Source organism: Canis lupus, chromosome 31, assembly GCF_003254725.2.
Source record: "Canis lupus dingo isolate Sandy chromosome 31, ASM325472v2, whole genome shotgun sequence".
NCBI classification, from domain to species: domain Eukaryota; kingdom Metazoa; phylum Chordata; class Mammalia; order Carnivora; family Canidae; genus Canis; species Canis lupus.
In genome coordinates this window covers 19,151,486-19,160,160 of record NC_064273.1, presented here as the reverse complement: position 1 = coordinate 19,160,160, position 8,675 = coordinate 19,151,486, and the positions used below count along the sequence as shown (strand labels likewise).

The following is an 8,675-nucleotide window of genomic DNA, read 5'->3' as shown; positions in this document are numbered from 1 at the left end:
AATTGTATAAAAAAGTTATAATTTATTTATTTCACTAGACAGCATTTATGGAGCAAGGATGAAAGAATAAAATGTTATTAACTTTCTAAAAGTCAGAAAGGTAAAACTACAAAGTGTACTTTACAAGACCTTGACAATTTTTGTAAACTGTGTAAACTAACCTTTTTCTTTTTTATTTACTTCCTTCATAAGAAATCAAATACTTAGATTGCCAATAATAGTCTTAAAAGTAGTTTGATGCTAAAGTTAAGTGGGAATGCTAACATAATTGAAATATATCATAAATAAATACTTTTTTCCACAAAAACAAACATAGATAAATGAAGGAGTAGAAATTATGGAGAGTTAACAGAGATCACTATAAATAAGAAAAAGGGAAAAGTGGGCATTCACTAACCAAATTATGCAATAAAAGAGGAGACAGTCCTCTCTTCTGGAGTTTTACCAGGAAATTTTCAGTATCTTTCAAAAATCCTTTCAGATATCATGTAGATTACACTTTATGAATGCAATAACTACACCATCTAAGAATGTACATTAATCTGATTCTTTCTCTCCTAAGGAAGGCACATGATGTGATGAGCACTGGGTGTTATATGTAACTTCTGAATTACTGAACTCTACATCTGAAACTAATGATGTTCTATATGTTTGTTAATTGAATTTAAATTAAAAAAGAAAAGAAAAATTCTCTTTCTCCCTCTATCCTCTTTCCACTCTCTCTAAGAAAAATAAAATAAAATAGCAATTTTATTAAAATAAATCATTAATTAATAAATTAATTATTTGTTAATTTAATAATAACAACTATTATTAAATTAATTATTTTATTAAATAAAATAAAATAGCAATTTTACATACAATAAATAAATAGTATAAGTACTCCACGAAATTCAAAATTAAAAAAATAATTTTGATTTTATATAATAACTGTGAGTTAAAACTCAGTAAATATATTTATTTAACCATAATATTAATTGATAATACTAGGATTAGGATGTAAACTAAAAATTAAGAGTATATTTAAAAGAACATTGTAAATTAAGAAGCATGTTCCTACTTAGTTATTTAAGAATTATAGGGTAGGAAAGTAATTTTCTCTCTAACCTTCTGAATTCCTAGCTGAGATTCTCATATAAAAGACAGATTAACAAGAAAAAAAAAAGGAAAAGTAGTTCATTCACATGTATACCTCATGTGTACATGTGAAATATCCAGGGAAAAATGCCTAACTCCCTGATGTGTTCTAAACCGGTAGCTTAAATACCATTGTGGAGGCTGAGAAAATTAAGGCCATTCCACCTTAAGTTCACTTAGCACATGTACAGCCATCTCAGGCCCCTGTGAATAAGAGCTGAACTTTACCTTACTTCAATAACAGAAAAAAAAAACAGCTTAACGCCTTTGAAAGCCCCATATTAGAATGAGAACAGAGCTTTATGCCCGAGGCAGAAAGTCCTATATCAGAATGAGAACAGAGCTTGAGAAATTCCTCACCCCCTTCTGGAAATTCCCTAGACCAGCGCATAAAAACTCAGCCGAAACCCACCTCGGGGCCCAAGTCCCTGCTCTGCTGTGTCCCGTGTACTTGGACCCAGCTCGAGCTTGTTAATAAACCCTCGTGCACTTACCTGCATTGGTGTCGGCTCCTTGGTGGTTTCTCGGATTTGCAATCTTGGGCACAACATTTGGAGGCTCCTCCAGATCCGAGAAACCCCCAGGACCCCATCCGGAGGGTTTCACACCTGGTGAGTGCACTCAACTTTCTCCACCTTTTGCGTGCATATTCCCTGAGAGCTCTATACTGTATTTTTACCTGTAAGAATTCCAGTCTGTATTGGGTCGGCATTGGCTTAGACGGACCTGCTGGCGGGCTGGTCGACCGGGGGTCTTGAGGAGACGTCCCTTCCCCCCCGCCTGGAGGACGGGGTCCTCATCTGTAAGGAGGGCCGGCTGCCAGCCCTTCAGATTACTTTCTGTTTTGTCTCTGCGGTGCACTGGAACATTTGTCTGTGTTACTATGTCCTTGTTAACTGTGCATTTGTCTGTGTTCTGTGTCTTTGTCAACTGTCATAACTGTTTACAAAAGGAGAAGGAAATTTCAAACTTACTGCATGTCAGAATGGCCAACCTTTGACGTGGGATGGCCTCGAGAAGGAACTTTCCACCTACCTATTATCTTACAGGTTAAGGCCGTGATCTTCAGGGACAAACCAGACGACCACCATGAGCAGGTGCCCTACATCCTGGTCTGGCAGGACATGATCGAGAATCCCCCTCCTTAGCTAAAACCATTTTTACCCCCCAAAGGAGGACCTACCAAGACTCTAGCCCTGTAGAAAGCGGAGAAGGAGACTAACTCTAAGACCAAAGAGCTCCTTTATCGGGTCTTGCAGGATTCCTCTCCAGAGGACCTGATTCTCCCGCCACCCTACCAGGCACGCCCTCCCCCTTCTGCCCCTCCATTGGAGGCACCAGGGGCTGCATAAGGGGCTCCACCCCTCCCTGACAAGGGAGTCCCTGTGCACGGGCCCAGCCAGCAGTAGGGACACGTGGACAACCCACCAGGCAGCCCTACCTCGGAATATGGGGCCAGCTGACTCCACAGCCCTTCCCCTCCGCGCCATGGGGCACCCCAATGAGACTGGCAGACAGCCAATGTTATATTGGCCATTCTCCACCTATATAAATCACTGGTGCCAATTATATAAATCACTATTGGAAAACCCAGAATGCAAAGTTCTCTGATAATCTGAAAGATCTTATCAGGCTTTTAGATACTGTTCTCTTTACCCACCAGCCTACTTGGGATGACTGCTGACAGCTCTTGCAGGTTCTCTTCACCACCGAAGAGAGAGAACAAATTCAGGTGGAAGCCTGGAAGTCTATTGTGGGAGAGGACAGACAGCCGACTCAAAACCCAGACCTCATAAACCCTGCCTTCCCCTTACCCTGCCCCACCTGGGACTACAACTCTGGTGAAGGTAAGGAGAGACTCCAGGTCCACCACCAGACTCTAATGGCAGGTCTCATGGCTGCCGAGTGCAAGCCTACCAATCTGGCCAAGGTATAAGATGTAAGAAGGTAAGGATGAGAGTCCAGCAGCCTTCTTAGAGAGAATCACGGAGGTTTTAGGCAGTACACCCCTATGAACCCAGAAGCCCCAGAAACAAAGGCTGTAATTATCATGGCCTTTGTTAACCAGGCAGCTCCAGACATCAAAAGAAAATTGCAAAGAGTAGAGAGACTAGGAGAGAAGAGCTTGCAGGACTTAGTAATAGTAGCAAAAAGAGTCTATAATAATAGAGGAAGTCCGGAAGAGCAACAAACCAAATTAAGTGACTGGCAGACCCGAAACCTGGCCAAGATCCTGCTGGCCACAACCATGGATGAACCACGGGAAAGACGGAGGCACCTCAAGAAGCTGGCTTCAGGGACAGGTAAGGAGGATGGCCCTGGTTCCTGTCGGGGGCACCTTAAACTGAACAAAAACCAATGTGCTTACTGCAAAGTAAAGGGCGACTAGGTGAAAGACTGCCCTAACAAAAGATCTAAGGCCCCTGCGAAGATCTTGGAAATAGAGGACCTGGACGACTAGGGGAGTCGGGGTTTGGCACCCCTCCCCGAGCCCAGGGTAACTCTCAGAGTGGAGGGGCAACCGTTGAATTCCTAGTGGACACTGGGGCACAACATTCGGTTTTATTACAACCCCAAGGGAAATTGGCAAACAAGACTTCATGGGTGCAAGGGGCCATGGGCACCAAACAGTACTCATGGACTACCCAAAGAACTGTGGATCTCGGCATGGGCCAGGTATTCCACTCCTTCATGGTCATCCCTGTGTGTCCCTACCCGTTGTTAGGTCAGGATTTGCTCACTAAGATGGGGGCACAAATTTGCTTCAACCCCGAAGGGGCAAAAATCCTAAACAAGAAGGGACACCTGATTCAGGTGCTTGTCCTGAGTTTAGAAGACGAATATCCTCTCCACTGAATGCCCTCAGCCCCAATGACTGACATTGACTGTTGGCTACAGGAATTTCCCCAAGCATGGGCAGAAACTGGGGGAATTGGGCTGGCCCGGCACCAACCGGCCATATACATAGAACTAAAGCCAGGGGCAGACCCTGTCAGGGTCTCATCTCCCTCCGATGGCTCTCATCTCCCGAACCCAGACTGGGAACCCACTCTGCATGACTGTCAAGAAATTTTGGCACAGGTGCATGGAATCAGAGCTGATCTCCAGGAACAGCCATTGCAGAACGCAGACACCACCTAGTATATGGATGGCAGCAGTTTTGTCCAAGAAAGAATCAGATATGTGGGGGCAGCCATAACCATGGACCGACCCTGCCCGACACCCCCAAATATACTGATGCTGACTTACACTGGATCAAATGCTTATGACCCAGTGCTTGCGTGGCTGGGGGAGGGCCGCAGACTCCAGCATCATCCTGCCAGAGGAACTAGGACGGCGAGTCCTATCCAGAATGCATCGGAGTACTCATATGGGAACAAGGAAGATGGAAGACCTCATACAACATGCAAAGATCATTATTAAAGACTCTCAAGCAACAGTCGAGCAGATTGTGGCAAGCTGCCATGCATGCCAGTTAACTAATGCCATGGCCCATGGGTCTAACCTGGGCACCCGGCTCCCAGGGGACCGCCCAGGAGCCTATGGGAAGTGGACTTCACTGAGGTAAAACCTGGAAAATATGGATACAGGTATTTACTAGTGTTTGTAGATACTTTTTCAGGACGGACAGAGGCATCTTCCCACCAAACATGAAACAGCACAGACCATGACCAAGAAACTGCTGGAAGACATCTTACTGAGGTATGGTTTTCCTGTTAAGATTGGATCAGACAACGGCCCAGGATTCATCTCTAAGGTAACACTGGGAGTGGCCCTAGTACTTGGGGCAGACTGGAAATTACATTGTGCACATAGGCCCCAAAGCTTAGGACAGGTAGAGAGGATGAACAGAACATTAAAGGAGACCTTAACTAAATTAGCCCTGGAGACTAGTGGGGACTGGGTGACTCTCCTCCCCTTTGCCCTATATAGGGTGAGGAACTCCCCACATAAGATGGGACTGACTCCCTACGAGATCATGTTTGGTATTCCTCCACCTACTATTCCCAATTTAAAACCTGAGGTGCTTGCTGAGTTTGATGATCACCAACTCCTTTTCTCCCTCCAAATGTTACAATGAACCCATGAACAGGTGTGGCCTAAGCTGAGGGCCCTCTACAAGACTGGGCCACCCCAGGACCCCCATTGATATCAGCCGGGTGACTGGGTGTATAGTCCGGAGATACCAACACCAGACACTTCAACCTCGCTGGAAGGGACCCTACATCATGATCCTGACCACTCCCACTGCTCTCAAGGTCGACAGGATTATTCCTGGGTCCACTACACCCACGTCTGGCCAGCTGACCCACACGCCATTCTCAAGGACTTTGTTCTAGAATGGAAAAGCCAACCAGACAAGGACAATACCCTAAAGCTAAGACTATGCCATTTTCACTTACTTCCCACCTCCAAGACTCCCTAGTCTGAGGTTTTCCTTCAAAACAGAAAGGGATTAGACTTAGTCTTCTTACAAGGGGGGGGGGGGGGGCATGTGCTGCCTTAAATGAGGAATGTTGCTTCTTCACTGGGATCTAAATGGGAACGAGAACAGTAACAAGGTTGGTTCGAATCCTGGTTTAATCATTCCTCCTGGCTCACTCTGAGAGCCACCTAGACCCATGATTGGGTCCTTCTTTAGGTTCCTCTCAGAGGAGGAAATGTGGAGGCCGTGAAAATTAAGGCCATTCCACCTTAAGTTCAGCGTTAGCACAAGTACAGCCATCTCAGGCCCCTGTGAATGAGAGCTGAACTTTACCTTACTTCAGTGGGGGGGGGGGGGCAGTTTAACACCCTTGAAAGCCCCATGTCAGAATGTAAACAGAGCTTGAGAAATTCCTCCACCCCTTCTGGAAATCCCCTAGACCAGCTCATAAAAACCCAGCTGGAACCCACCTCAGGGGCCAAGTCTCTGCTCCACTGTGTGGAGTATACTTGGACCTAAGCTCGAACTTATTAATAAACCCTCATGTACTTGCATTGGTGTCAGCTCCTTAGTGGTTCCTCGGATTCGCAATCTTGGGCACAACACCATATACAAGAGAGATGGTGTGGCTCAGGTGGGACCTTTGTTAGGTGATGAAGTTTTGGAAAATAGGTCCAGAGCCAACGACCAAGTAAGAATTCTTGAGACGTCTTTGGTACAAAATGTTTGTTTTATTAAAGCATGGGGACAGGACCCTGGTCAGGAAGAGCTGCTGCCCCAGACCTGTGAGGGGTGGCTTAGTATATACCTGGGAGTTAGGAGGAGTTTGAGGATAGGGAACTCTCTAAGGAATTTTGTAAGCAAGGTTTCCAGGACTTGAGGGGGCTAGCTGTTGTTGGGAAAATGTCTTATTACTTATTACTTATTACTTATTACTTATTACTGTCTAATAAAACCTGAGTCATGAGACCCTTGAGATGTATGTTGGTAGGCCATGTGCTTGGGGGATGATTGCCAACATGTATCTTGGGGGTTTAGAGATAAAGGAAATTTCTAAAGGAATTTTTATATGTTAAAGTAGATTTACAGGCTCCTGGGAGTTAGCCTAAGATTGCCTTCTGCCCTTAGCAAAGCATTCACATCAAGGCAGTTGGGTTCATAGACTCTCCGTTTCAAGGATTTGTCAATGTGCTTTGTCCTCAGCTAGTCCTCTGTTCCCCCATCACCAGGGATGATGGAGCATGAGAATGGAGCTGATGTCCTGGCTGCTCTCCTGGACACTGAGCACAGTACCCTAGCTCTCCTGTCTCTTTGAGTGGGGAGCTGCCCAGCACCCCCAGGTCATAGAAGAGAAACCACTGGATGTTTATGATTTGATTAAATCTGGGGCCCAGAGAGGAACTGGAAGTGGCAAGGAAAAGTAGTGTGGAGGTTCCAGAGAGAAATGAAGACTATTTGGTTATCATCAAGTTTATGCTAACAATACCTCACTGCTCTTTGACAACCCTTAGTGGTCTGTGCTTAAGAGTAAAACTCCAGCAGGCATTTAAACATGAAGTTGGAAATCTGCTTTTCTGAAGAAACCCACTCAACAGAGGAAAACCTCAACAAACAGATAAATGACATAGAGCAAGTGACAGCTACAGTGGAAACTCCCAATTTACAGGAAATCATGAAACCATATATTTTTGAACCTAATAGCTGTTATAGGAGCCACTTAAATTTAGTTTTTTGATATATTTGTTTAAATTCTTCACAAAATGTAAGACTCATGTTTAATACATAGGTGATTTGTACACTTTTTAACAGATGATTTTTAGACATTTTTTAAACAGATGATGTACAGACAGGATTTAATTATAGGTAGTACTTTGTTCAGTGTATAACATTCTCAGGATATGTAACACTTAAATAGTCAGACAGAAAAATATTTTCTAGTTATTATGTGTCAGATGAGTTGCTATTTTTCTGATACCTCTTCTGATACAACTACTTTTCATGTCAAATATTTACTGTGGCCAAATGTATTCAATTTAAATCATTACTCTGTAGAATAAATAAGAAGAATTCTTGTAATAAATACATACATACATCTCTTGTTCAGCTAATGACAAAAGAGAGAAGGATGTAGCTATCAGGAAAAGTAAGGTAAACACGTGTTACGTTTTGTTAAGCAAACTTGTCTACCCAAAGGGTTTCTTGTGATTTAGAATCACCCTTCCCCTTCTGTTACAGAGAGGAAGATATGCTTACAATGGACATATCCTCTATAAATGTAAGTTTTCCATGTAAGGAGTGGCTTCCACTCTGTTTTCAGAGCTTCTCCTGTGTCTACTCTTTCTCATAACAATCATATTTTTTTAAATCCTTATGCTAAAGAGGCACATTTCTGGATAGCACACCTGCTAGCTTTCATAATATTAACATTTAGGTAAATCTCTCATTCTTTGGACTAACTAAGGTCACAAACTGCTTGAATCTAATGAATATTTTTGAAAAGAGTCCATTAAAATGAGATTTGTGTTATTTTAAATAGGTTCTTATGTGTTCATTAATTACTTAATATAAGCTTAGACCATTTTGTGAACTTACTGGTTCGTTCCCACGAAGAATATATGTCCGGACAACTGAAATAATTTTCTGTTACTTAATGATCAACTACTGATTGAAAAACTTATTTGTGTATTTTGGGTGGCAGTTTCCAATGACAGGGACTTTTTTTTTTCCTAGAGTTAATATTTTTGGTATGTGTAATACAGTTCAATATCAAGACTGAGCTGAAATAGTTTTTGTTCTCATTTCAACATTTCTTTAAATGAGAAAACTGTATTAAATTTTTCTATCAGTAGCTGCTTAACAGAAAACAATATTTGTATTAAATAAGTCAAAATGGAAAATATAGTATTTTACCAGTTTTTAATCTAGGATGTGGACACTTTATCCCAACATTTTCTTCAGAGGTTGACTTTGCTTTTATTTCAGTGGGGTCTCCTATTCAAGTCAGAACATTTGCAGTTAAATTAAATGTGTAAAGAACTAAATATAGGACCCAACCTGCATTTCAGGAGACTTTTTAGGAGTTTTCTCTTTACTTGAGGTTACAGAAGAAAAT

General features: G+C 42.7%; 1 pseudogene; it reads left to right on the top strand.

Annotated features, from left to right (window-relative positions):
• The first annotated feature begins 6,747 nt into the window (after positions 1–6,747).
• LOC112661647 (cytosolic iron-sulfur assembly component 2A-like) lies at positions 6,748–7,298 on the top strand (annotated as a pseudogene).
• The last annotated feature ends 1,377 nt before the right edge of the window (positions 7,299–8,675 follow it).